The 13,144-nt window shown below is 35.3% G+C and overlaps 1 pseudogene; it reads right to left on the reverse strand.

The window, feature by feature from the left end:
• Positions 1-5,615: 5,615 nt before the first annotated feature.
• LOC127854691 (ADP-ribosylhydrolase ARH1-like) lies at positions 5,616-10,226 on the reverse strand (annotated as a pseudogene).
• Between the last annotated feature and the right edge of the window lie 2,918 nt (positions 10,227-13,144).

The following is a 13,144-nucleotide window of genomic DNA, read 5'->3' on the forward strand; positions in this document are numbered from 1 at the left end:
ATTTTCAGAGTTTTGCACATGGAATTCACTTTGCCTTACCAGGACAGTCGATATTCCGTACCAATTAAGGAAATGGTATTGCTTTCTGATTTATATCCACTTTTGTTTCTGACCATCACCATCTCTCCTAAATTGTTTGAGATTCTTTCGTTCTTTCAATAATCTTCATTTTCGCTGCAAAAAAGGCAACATTTGCACACAATCAGCAAAGAAATACCAAACACGTTTTAAAAGACCGATTTTAATTGGAATATTGGTAAACGACAGCCAATCACAATACTTGTTTCAAATATGCTAACTTAAAAGGCAGAAACTATCATTGCAGAAGAATCTAGAGGGCCGGAGATATTTCGGGCCGCTTATGAAATACGCCCAAGGAATGGATCATACGAATTTACGCAAATCTCAGAAATGATCCCGGGACAACTCGATCTGCAGAAAACCTCGGAAAAATCACACCCCAGTTTATAGTACATTGTCAACATAAAAAAGCTCTAGTTCCCAGTTATCTCTTTTTAACCTGTAGTAAAGCTGAAAATCCTCTGTGGGACAGATGGAATAATTATATATTTGCTGAAACAAATTATCAAAAAACATGCGTGTTTAATATAAATGGGTAAATTTCTTATAATATTTAACCCATGTTTTTAAATATTTCAAACTTTGTTAGAAGCGTATAAAATATACTGCAAAAAATCCAAATGCACATAATAACCTTTCTTTGGATAGTTTTACTTATATACAAATCTCTTGGGAATTTGGGCAAAATTGTACACTCACTCAAGACTTTGTGGGGTAACTAATTATACAAACTCTCTACAATGAGTGGGTAAAATATAGGATTATTATGGTCATTTTACAACCAGATATAATGTTACTTGTCCTACCTAAACATTTAAGTGTGGTGTATTGTTTTAAATTATAAAAAAGAATACTATTATTATAAAATTTTACGAAGCAATTACTTAAAAACCAATACATCAACTTAATGCTTATTACTTTCTGCATCAAAGTAATCGACAGTAATACTAAATATATATATATATAAATATATATATATATATATATATATATATATATATATATATATATATATATATATATATATATATATATATATATATATATATATATATATATATATATATATATATATATATATATATATATATATATATATATTATCAGGCATTTCCCCAGGCAGTTTTAGCACAGCGGCCCCGCGGTTCTTGAACTTAAAAATGTATTTCTCCGCGGCGCTTGATTTTCCGATCATGTCGCTGCGACGCTTGAAAAATTCACTAGCGCAGTAAGCTATGGTCCGAATGTTGTCTGCATTCGGCCAAAACAAGCACGCGCTTATCATCTTTGTGGGCATAAAGATTCAGATAAGAGATTTAAACGTTTTACGGGTCGTCTGTGGGGGTTAATAATGGTGTTTGTCCATTAATAATGGTTGATATCGATCGACGTTGCAACTTGCGTAATAGCAATTACATGTATGCTAAATTTGTTTGTTTGTTTTATTTTAACTCTTAACAACTATTTCATTAGTGTTTTAACTATAAACGATAACTTGTGTGTGTTGCGGTAATGTGTAATTGAGTTTATAATTACAATAAAATGAAGCCAAACGTCTCATTTGATTGCTCCTGCCTTCTAAAAATGTTTCCACACTATTTTCTAATTAAAAACAGTTGTTAAAAAAACTAATCCATTCTTGTGTAGGTATGACGTCCTCTGTATGCATTTTATCACATGATTAGATGTCGGTATTGCTCCTTGGATAGAAGTGTCTTGCACATGGGTGGCAAGGGACTCACTAAGTCGCCATCAGAAGACGACAAAGACCCACTCCCAGGCCAAAAAACAGGGTTAACCGACTGAGAAATCGGGTTTGGCAGCTTTAAGAGATAGACTCTCTACAGAAAGGTACCAGGATGGCAGCCTTCACGAATTTGAGCTGGTTAATGAAGCAGAAAATTCCTCATACAACAAACTACCTCCCTCATAAGTATTTAGGTAAGTTGTTCGCCTACTCTTCCTTAGATACACATCTTCAGTTGGTAGATGCTTGACTCGGCCGTCAAGAACACACTCACAAACAAAAGATGCTTTTTTGCTTAAATGTCCTTTACTATTTAATTCGAAACGATTTAAAAGATCTTATGCCAATTCGAGTAATTTACAAATTGTGTGTATTTCAGACTGCGAGAGGGGCTTCAGCACAATGAAAAGGGAAGACAACCCTTATCGTCTGAACTTTGAAGTGTCTTGTTGTGGTCTAACCGGGCTTCAGGGCTGCTTTGAGTCTGGAAGAGCTCTAACAGGGGATCCTCATCCTCCTCAGGATTCCGGAAGGCATCCTGTGGGGTCTCCTGAGCTGAGAGTTCTTCAGGGCTGTGGGTTGAATCCAGACTGGAGTACTCCTGCGTCTCACTAGCCGAAATGGCTATGCGCTGTCCTTGTGACCTCACACGTTGACAACCAGACTTCTCTTGGTGAATGCGTAAACCGCGTTGGTTCTTGCACACCTTTCCGCAGTTACAAGTGGCTGATCCATCTCATTTCGTAGTCGGTTGGGCTGGCCGTGTCGATTCCATAAAATCCGTCCATGTGAGTCAATCATCATCACCCCCTCTCGGTAGACTCGGGGTTTCTTTCATTTGTGGAGTTTGTAGCTATTTGTTGGGTGTGCCCTCTCGAAGACTGCATTTCGGGATGCTACCACTAATGCCCCTGTTCTAGTCTGTTCCTGGCGCCATATGTCTTGCCAGCGTCATCATTCTATTCTTGGTTGACATCTAGTCTTTCCTAGAGGTCACTGGTGCCTCCATATATCGAATTAGTTTAAATACAGTCTAACCTATCAGTGCTTGGTTATAGACTGCTCCTCAACCATCATCATCAGCATGGATGCAGCCGTCTTAGAGCAAAATACTTGAGTTTAACTTTGATTAAATGTGAAAGAAAACGGTTTGCAACATTTGATACAAAGACAATGTTTTTATTTCGGTAAATAATAGCTTTTAATAAATTCGTCATCATCGACTCCCAACTGATATTAATGCTCTACCTGATGACAAATACCAGCGAACCTGAACCTCCATCTAGACACTGTGTCCCTGCGGTGCGGGAGAAATGTATGCTTCCGAGTCCCATTCTGCTGAACAGACCTGTACAGGCACTTCTTTCCAGCTGCCATTCAACTCTGGAATCAGCTGCCGTTAGCAGTATCCACGGCCGAGTCATTGGACAGCTTCAAGGCAGGCCTGGTCACTCTGCATTAGACCAGAAGCACAATTTTTAATTGATTATATCTTTCACTTTGCTTTGTTACCTAAAACGACCTCGCATTGCGTCGATGCTCCAGTGGAGCTCTTCATTTTATGGGACGTAGAAGAACCAGCAAATACCATTTTCATCACAGTTTCGCATAGGAAATCCCAAGTCTTATTAACCAAATGAAATATACTATACACTAAGAATTCTCTCAATAACATCTGCTGCTATGCCTAGCGATTAAATTTAATCAAGCCATACTATAAAGTGCGTTATATATACAATTCTACCGAACAGTAAATGTGGGGTGTAACCTATAAACGTTTGGGTTCATTTATGACAACAACAACCGAATACTTTCTGCTTAATATAATGAACAACTAATATTGTCAACGATAGTTGCATTATTAGCAAGTATTTCTAAGAGCCTATCAATCCGACATTCTTAAAGTACATTTCAATTGTATTATTATGAAATTCCCATGGTTGAACAAGCAATGCGAGCTTTTTAGTAGAAGTGTCACATATTTCGGATGGATTTATAATTCGGATATCAATGAATATTACAAAAAACGCCATACTTAAATGACATGCTAAGGAATCTTAATGAATTTTATTATTCTGTATAGACGTTTAACCAGACAATTGAGTCATAATAGTTTAATACATAAAAAATGTTAATTTTTCCATCGTTAATAGCTTATTTTAACATAACATGAATGGCAAAAAAGTATTTTATTCTAAAAAAGTGGCCATTATTGAACATTATTTGTTATGTGTGTTAAACCGTAGAGTTTGTATGCTGCATCACTTACGTAAAAGAGAACAAATTAACGTCGTCTCTGTGCAAGATACGTTGGAGAAGAAGCCACATTCATTATCTGATCTCCTATCAATGCTGCATCAATACATAATCCCCAACCCCAACGAAATTACTTTCTAATTATTTTCTGGTCATTGGTATGGATTTAGTTTTAGTTTTTATACTCCATCTACAAACTTTGTTATATAAGACATCGACTCTATTCAATTGCAGTGTTTAACTATCACGATTGGAACAAATGTGGAATAATTTTGTTTGCCCTGCTGTAGGTGGTGTAATTATACAAAACGTCTATTCATTTTGTGTATGTACTCTTACTTTTTTGTTAAAAAATGACAACTCACACTTAAGTTTTGTAGCATTCTGTATTCTTTTGTCTCGATTCTAAAACGAGCTTAACATGTTTCTCACAATTAATAAACAAAAATTTCCAATTTTCAACAGTTTATGACGAAACTGTGTTATTAGTACTTGACATAGCTAGAGAAAGGTCCGGCTTTTGCGATTTATGTGAATTTTGCATTTTGGTAGCTGAATGGAATTGATTACGTTTTGCGAGTAATATTTGTATTTATAAAATTATAGAATAATATAATCTTATGCATAGCAAATCTATGTAATATTTCAAGAAGCTTACTTATGAGTTCAGTAGTATCTGGACGTTGTAAAACGTCATACCAATTTCGGAAATATTATGTACCTGTTGATATTTTTTTTACAAATGTGATCAAAAGAAGTGTTTAGTTAATGTATGGTATTGTGTTTTATGTCACGTAAAACTACTCTGTATGGGCGTTTCTAATAGTAAAAACAGTACAGTACTTGTACACATTAAGACAGCACCTTTAATAGACCTTTCCGAAACAAAGCTGTATATTTGGAATCTTGCATCTGTTGGTCTAGAAAAAAATATATTGCGTGAGTTCAGTCCGGGCATTAACAATCTATATGATTTAAACTAACATGTGAATCAGTCAGTTCAATGCTCATTGACATTTGTCACATAAATGTGTTATTCTAGTATTTTCAGAATAAATTCAAGATAAAGGCGTAGCGGACAGGTTGAGTGACAAAGCCGTTGGTATACTCTTTTACAACAGATCTGACATGCTACAACAAATACACTATTCTACAACAGATATGACATGCTACAACAAATACACTATTCTACAACAGATCTGACATGCTAAAACAAATACACTATTCTACAACAGAGCTTAAATGCTACAACGAATACAAATAATTAAAAGTTTGTGATATGTTTTAACACGCAATACGATTAACGCAAGTGTTACGAATAGAAGAAATGTTTATGCTTACCATTGCTCGGTTGTGGCGTCATAAGGCTCCGATTGATGCTTCACATGAATGGCTTTCTTGTTTTTATATTTAGGAATTCATGTTTATCAGATGAAACATCTACAGACTAGACTAAGATATTTCTTGCACCGAGGTATTCTTTCCACCTGCTTTCAAAATACATCCATGATTGCATGTTTTCTTGCGTGTACTAGTTTGATGCCTTGACATACTCCTTTGCGTGTGACAGCACATTAAGAAGCCCGGAAGATTTAGCCTGTATGGCATATGAGGTGAAGAGTGCTGACGCGAGAAATCCTAGATATCCAGTAGGATGGTGGTGCGTCAACCTCTTAGACTCAATGCTTATTGTCAACAAATCGTCCAGCTGTTCGGGTTTTGGAAACCGCAGCCCAATGCACATCGCCGTCATGGCGGCGCCACTTCCTCCGACGTTTGGATTGAAGGGCTGTACGCCTGCATGTTAATACATCGGATAGTTGACAGGAGCACGTGCAATCGACAAATAACACATTCAATAAAAATTATTTAACTAAACTATCGTCCTTTCGAATTGTAATTTTGATGAAATTATTTTAGCGTGGGACTGAAGTCTTACTGATTTTTATAATACCATGGCCATCATATTTCCTATACTTTCTGCAAAGCATACCAAAAAGAACCTGTTTGTGTTATCTCTATTAGATTTATATGGAGCTATGCTTGCAGAAGTGTGCGCATACATGGTCTATATGTGCGTTTACACACGCTCAAATGTGCTGTGTCGTTTTTTAACTCACTTTTTAAAAAGCGATTAAATACTTTTAAAGTGATCTGTATTGAATGTTATGCAATTGTAAACACATACAGTGCATTTAGCGCTTTGATTTCGCATACGTTTGTTTGCAATATTATAGGCACGAAAGTATCATTGTGTTTCAATGTCTTCTTAATACGCAACTAACAAATTGTATAACCTTTTTACTCTAGACAAAAGATACGTCTTCAAATGATGAACATATTGTTTTGGTATTCAATTAGAACGTTAATTTTAAAAAAGAAAGAAAGCCATCATATGCATAACCAACAAATGTCCTTCTTTATTCAAACCCATTGTTTTTTTATGTATCTGACTTGGGAATATTTGTGGCACCTGCCAACAAATGAAAATGTGGTGCTGATATAGATTTCAATGAGCATGCGTTTTTAAAAACGTAAAATTCATTTGGTAGATCCTTCTGAAAATAATTTGAGTTTTGTGTGTTTCTTTATCTGCCTGCAACACGAAATTAACGTATGTTACTTGTAGGTTGGTATACGCATATCATAGTCAGATTCAGAAAATGAAACCAGAAAATGTAAACATAGATTATTCTATATGCAGGACTGAGCATTTGTGTGTTATCTCGTAAAATAAATGTGTGTCAAATGTTTATTTATGATCACCTGACGTCGGTTGTATAGACATACGTTATGATATATGCATGCACATAAGCGCACTGAGGTAACCCAAGACGAACAAATATCAGCTAAATTTGGTCCACGGTATTTCAAATCATTCAACCAAGCAAAAGCAGACTTTAAAAAAACATATTAAATGGCACAATGTAAGACTGATAGTAGAACCAAATATGTATTCGACCTTAAAAGTACTAGTCCAAATAAAAAATAAGCGGTTTGACTTTGAGATACGTTTGATATTTTAACATTATCAATATGAATGTAATCTGACTATTGTTAGTATATTCTTGTATTTTAGACATAAGGTAATCGGGGACAGCGCGAAATACCAGTCACATATAGTATAATGCAGCGTTAAAAAGCACACAATGTCCTCCTGTTCCTTGACTGTTAGCAAGAAAATGTCAGAAAGCTTCATCAAGAAGTATGTCTACCACGTGCTTACCTGTAAACCTGAATACATGGGGTGTTTCTGAAAACCCCAGACAGCTCTGTAGAAGGCGAACAAATCCTGTTGTATTATCAGCAAATCTAAGACCATCTTAACTGATTCGGAGGTACTATAGGTGCCACGACGGTGTTCTAGTCTTGATCGCAGGGCCATTGCAACACGCGAGGAGAGCACGAAATCAGTAAAGAACAAAATAGAATCATCAACCAATTTGTTCAGAGAATACCATACGTCACACTTGATGCCATACTTACATTGGTCTCCAGATACCAAGCAGTTGATACCAAAAAGTTTCACTTCTCAGTGTATATAAATAGACGTTGATTCTCTGGCTATGACCGCTAATGACTAAGCCAAGTTTTTTAGAATGGAAATTTGCGCTTGTATATTTACAGACCCAGAATAAAGCCAGAACAATTTGTTAAGGTGTTTTGGAGTCTGGTTTGACACACCTAAAATGGTAAAAAAAAAAAATACAAATGTGGTGCCTCTGATTTTATCATACAATTAATTAAGATTTACATTATTTTTATTTCGGTTGCTCTCTTTAATTATTTAAGGCCTATCACGGTCACAATACCAATCCATTGGTTGTGGCAAAAATACATACTGCATATATATACTATAACAAATCCTGCCTAATTCGCTAAGCGAAGCTCGAGTACGTGCAGACTGTTGTACAATTAAACCACTTACAGAACTTATTGTGTACTCTTTCTGGAACATCCTACTGGGTAGAACCCGAATTTTCTGACTATTCATTTTCAAATGAAATTGCATAACAGCACAAGATATCACATCATGGTTTCATGCTTTCCTAATAACAAATAATCAGAATGCAGGATCACGTTACTTTGTGGGGTTCCCCCTTTTATCTTTAAAGGATGTATACACGATGCTAAGTGGTGCTTTTTTTCAAATAACTTTCTAAAACATTTTTTCTCAAGAAATTCAACTTGTACATACAAGACAGATTTTTATGTTGATGCAAGGTGAAATACATCAGTATGCCTTTATTTAATTAGCTTGTGTTCTTGTTCAAAAATTCTATAAATACGCTTATGCTTCACGCAACGTGAAATTTTACATCGATTTCAGACATATTTAAGGATTTATTCTTCTACTTGAAGATATCGACACAAATTGCTAGAAAAACTGTCTTTCATGCACTAAAGAATTTTGCAAATGTATTTCAATAACTTCAGTGATTTGAAAAAAAGTTCTTAACGGTGTGTTTACATTCTGCCCAGCCCGTGTGTAAACCCCGGAAAACCCCGTTGATTCTGCACCCTGATAAAGTACAACCTATTAACAATAACAACAGCAACAACATTAATTGGCTTAACACAATCTGCATAAAATAACAATTATATACTTGTTCAAAATGTACAGAAAATGCAATGTAAGTGATAAGGGTGTTTGAATGTTAACGCACACCCTTTAATAAGATTTAAAGGTTTAATCTTTGACGTGTACACACTGCACTTCAAATTACTCTTAAAACAGTATTGGTTATATGGATGAATCGTTTCAACTTCCATTTGGTAAGTATTGTTTACAAGTTTATTTTAATAAGTTAGTTTATAAGCCTTTTAAAAACTTGAAAACAGATTGTGTTACATACTTATTGTTATTCTGCAAGTTTTTTTAAGAATGATATGTATTTTGCATATCTGCCAATAATCAAAATACGCCAGTTAACAATATGTGACAGTTAATAATTATATACTTATATTAAATACATGTGCAAAAACAAGTGCATGTATAACGGCTGTAAAATATGAAAATATTATTACCATAAAAGCATGTACATTATTTAGATCTAACATGCTTAACGCTACATGCACAGTTTATATGCAACACGGATACGTATGCGTTTTGTGTGAAATATCATTAAGACGCTTCCTGATTTCTTGAAGCTGAGTTCCGAATTCCAAGTTGTTGAAGTTTCTCTCTGGGACGCCGGCGTATCCGTAGAGGGCGCCGTCCTAACATCCCGCTATGGCCCCTGTGGTGTCGCTGTCACCCCCGTGGAACATGGCCCTGTTGCACAACTCTCGCCAGCTTCCACAGGAGCCAAGCAGTGCATCATAGGTGATCATTGGTGCATCTTGTCCACTGCTTCCTCCATATCCATCATAGCTGAGCGATCGGTAAAATGTGTCTCTTGCTGCGACTTTAAAAAATTTTTGGAAAGCGTCGTTCCCGTCGACCGTTTTGGATTCCACTTGTTTTTTTTAAGTACGCTTTCCAACTGTTCTCAAAGAAAGGCCATGCGCACATGTTTTGTCGCACACACTCTTTTCTAGATTTGACATATTTCTTGGCAATAGAGAGATTTTTAAGAAGTTCCTCTCCCCATTCTCGTGTGGGTCTTTCCTGTATGGCATACGATGTAAACAACGCTGACGCCATCGTACCTAAGTAACCAGTGGGGTGATAATGAGTCATCATGCCAGCCTCGACGCTCACGTGCACCAAGTTCTGAAGTTGTTTCTTTTTTCAAAACGTTAGTTCAATACACATAGATTGAATTGCAGCACCTGACCAACCACCCTGCGGATTGAACGGTAGCATGTGTCTATTGAAGGTCCAATGGTCAAGTTGACGGCAGGATTGCAGAGTTACTTCTCCTGGTGACCGCTTACTTAGAGCAGATGCACACAGTTTATACTCTTCGGCCATTTTTTTAAATAGAGGCATTTTCTCTCGTATCTTCCAATGCTCAGCAAGAGCCTTTTCAGTTGCTATGTGGAATATTGTGTCATCACTGTTCTCCAGTTCACCACGACTGTGCACTTCTGCATGTAGTTGATCCCCAGATGTACAATATTCCCATTACCCGTTTTTGAATCCAAGCGCGTCACCTACACCACTCAAAACAATTGCAGCCTCGTACCTCTCTCTCATACGTTTTATATATCCTAACGTCATAATTCACTGCAATCAGCAATAACATTTAATTTAAATAGTGTGTGCTGATGAATGTTTTTCAATTTTCATTTCATGCTTACGTTGGAATATCATTTAACTAGCATTTCAAAGAAGCGCGAAACTGGTCGTCTTTTTTGTTTAATAAAAATAGAATTGGAAAAGCCAGTTTTGTATATAAATAGGTTTGACAGATCGATATTTGAAAAATCTAAAGCCCCTCAACTTGCTTGACGAATATCCAATTTCGAAGTTAAGACATTTGAGTGATGAAGAAATACGACAGTTAAGGAAAGATGTAATAGGTGTTCAAAAAATAGCCAAACATGTATTGCAAGCTTAACTTGTTTACAACTTATCGGAATGACAATTTTCCAACTTTTTGTTTCAGGTTCAATACATACAAGAAAACTATAAATCTTGGTTTAGAAATACCACTAATTACGAAGTTGGTTCCTTTTTCCTAAGTCCTTATTCTTTATTCGAATAAAGTATAAGGAACTATTCCTTATTCCTTATTCACGTGTAACATATTTTTATAGGGTTTTAAAGAACAATAATGCAAACATTTCTGAAGTAAATCAAAACAAAATAACTCGAACACATTATCAGCAAATATATACATGTTCCCATGATACTGTAAAAATGCAATATACATACCATAGTTGTTTGAAGGCCTAATTGAAAATAAGATTGCCATTGTTAAACCGTTTGCATGACTTTGTATCAATGTGTTGTCTTAATGAGTTACACTCGGAAATAAAGATATTATTATTATTATTATTATTATTATTATTATTATTGTTATTATTGTCCCCTACCCTTGAAACTGGAGGGGACTTATGGTTTGCGCTCTGTGCGACAGTCAGTCAGTCCGTCCGTCCGTCACACTTTTCTGGATCCTGCGACAACTTTAAAAGTTCTAAATATTTTTCATGAAACTTCAAACATTGACAGATGGCAATATGGAGATTATGCACGTCATTTCATTTTGTTCATATGTCAAGAATTCATATGGCAACAAATACAAAAATCTGAAAATGGTGGAGTTCACGGACTGATTTTGCTTGGCAATCTCTTGTTATAGGAGGTGTCTTGAATAACAATAAGACGAAGCAATATAAATGTTATTAATTGAATACGTTTTCTTTTACAACGTATTACAATACTAAAGAATTCTATAGACAAGTGAAAAAAAACGGACATGGTGCAGACTGAACAGTATATGCACACATATGATAACACTTTATACGTAATTATAAGTGACAAATATATTATAATAAATCTCTTATTTTGTATTTGTTCGGAAACATTATTTAACCCCGTTGTGGTCAACGAAAATGCTTGCTTTGATTATGTTGTTGGGTACACTAACATTCACTCTTTATAAGACTATTCTCTTCTTAGTGATGGAGCTTTCTTTTATCGGTTATATATATTTTACATTTGTATTTTATTGGTCTTTTGTTATGCTTTGAGTGTCACTCGTACGCATAGAAATACACGTCTACAAGACCGTGGCAATGCAATTAAGTCGCTCCGATTTTTGCAAGGTCTTAGTACAGATCTCAGTGTAAGTCGATAATTTCGAATACTTGTTTAACCTTATCATGCACATGCTCTCGAAAAATTCTTAAAACTGAATAAAAATATGATGAAAGAAAAAGAGCACACCAAGATAGCAATAATGTAAGAACCAATGTCTGTGCTGTCAAAATAAAAAATGTAGGAACCATTGTCTGGATTGTCAAAATAACCTAGGAATGATTGTCCATTTTGTCAAAACAACGTAGGAACTAGTGTCCTCCTGTGTCAAAATGAGCGTAGTATGGAATGTCCGTCATTCACTTTATTATTATGATTAAAGTGGCTTATATCAATACAATTTTGAGTTTCAATTTGATTATTTGGCTTTAAATAAGTCCTAGAAATGACTACGTAATACTACTGCCAGGAGGATACATGAAGGTATCATACATTGTGTTAAATTACTAGACATCGGCTATCTGAGGTTTATAACAACTTGTGGTTATTTAGTGTTTGTCAGCACATTATCTGATGGCAACGAGATAATGGTTTTATGCTGAACACAGGGGCAATAAAACCACAGATCTATGAATAAACAAGATTATTGATTGATCTTTGATAAAACACCGCAATAAAAATGCTCAAATGATTAGTGTCAAAATGTGTGCAAACAATTGCATTAAACAAGTAGAGCTACTTTAATAAAAGATTTATTAAATGCACAAACACTTAAATGGGAAGTATATATTTCTGCAAATGCCAACAATGTCATATTGTGTTGACATTATCATCATTACATCGCCGAAAGAGTGAATGAATGAAATCAGATGCATCATTGTGTGGCATTAAAATAAATGGATACACGTTCAGCCTCTTTCTGGAATTATTCAAGTTGTGTGACTTCGTCCTCTTATCAATGTTTGCTTATTGTGAAAAAGGTCTATTTTATCCCTGTAGCATGTACAGTCTATATACAATGTTATAACTGGATATGTGTATCTTAACTATTTATTAAATGGTTTTACCTATATTACTTAATGATTTGTGAGCATCCCGTTTTGCTAAAAAAGGACAGTGCAAGAAGTAAAAGTTATCTCATAATTTAATAAATCTATTTAGTTTCTTAGTCCAACGCTTGTCACAAAGCCTGACAAAGGTTTAAAAATGAGAGTAGCATTGCTAATCTAGCATAGTATGGCACTTAGGGCAAGTTGGGTCAAGGTCGCTGTTACTAAAATAGAAAAAACACATTTATTTTAAAAACTTTTGTTTGGATAGAGGTTATGTTGCTATAACACACAATTTATCTTAAAATTCATTGTTTGCTGTTCAGCTATACACAGTTCAGCTATAAACAGATCAACATCGCA

Source organism: Dreissena polymorpha, chromosome 13 (genome assembly GCF_020536995.1).
Source record: "Dreissena polymorpha isolate Duluth1 chromosome 13, UMN_Dpol_1.0, whole genome shotgun sequence".
In the NCBI taxonomy this organism is placed as follows: domain Eukaryota; kingdom Metazoa; phylum Mollusca; class Bivalvia; order Myida; family Dreissenidae; genus Dreissena; species Dreissena polymorpha.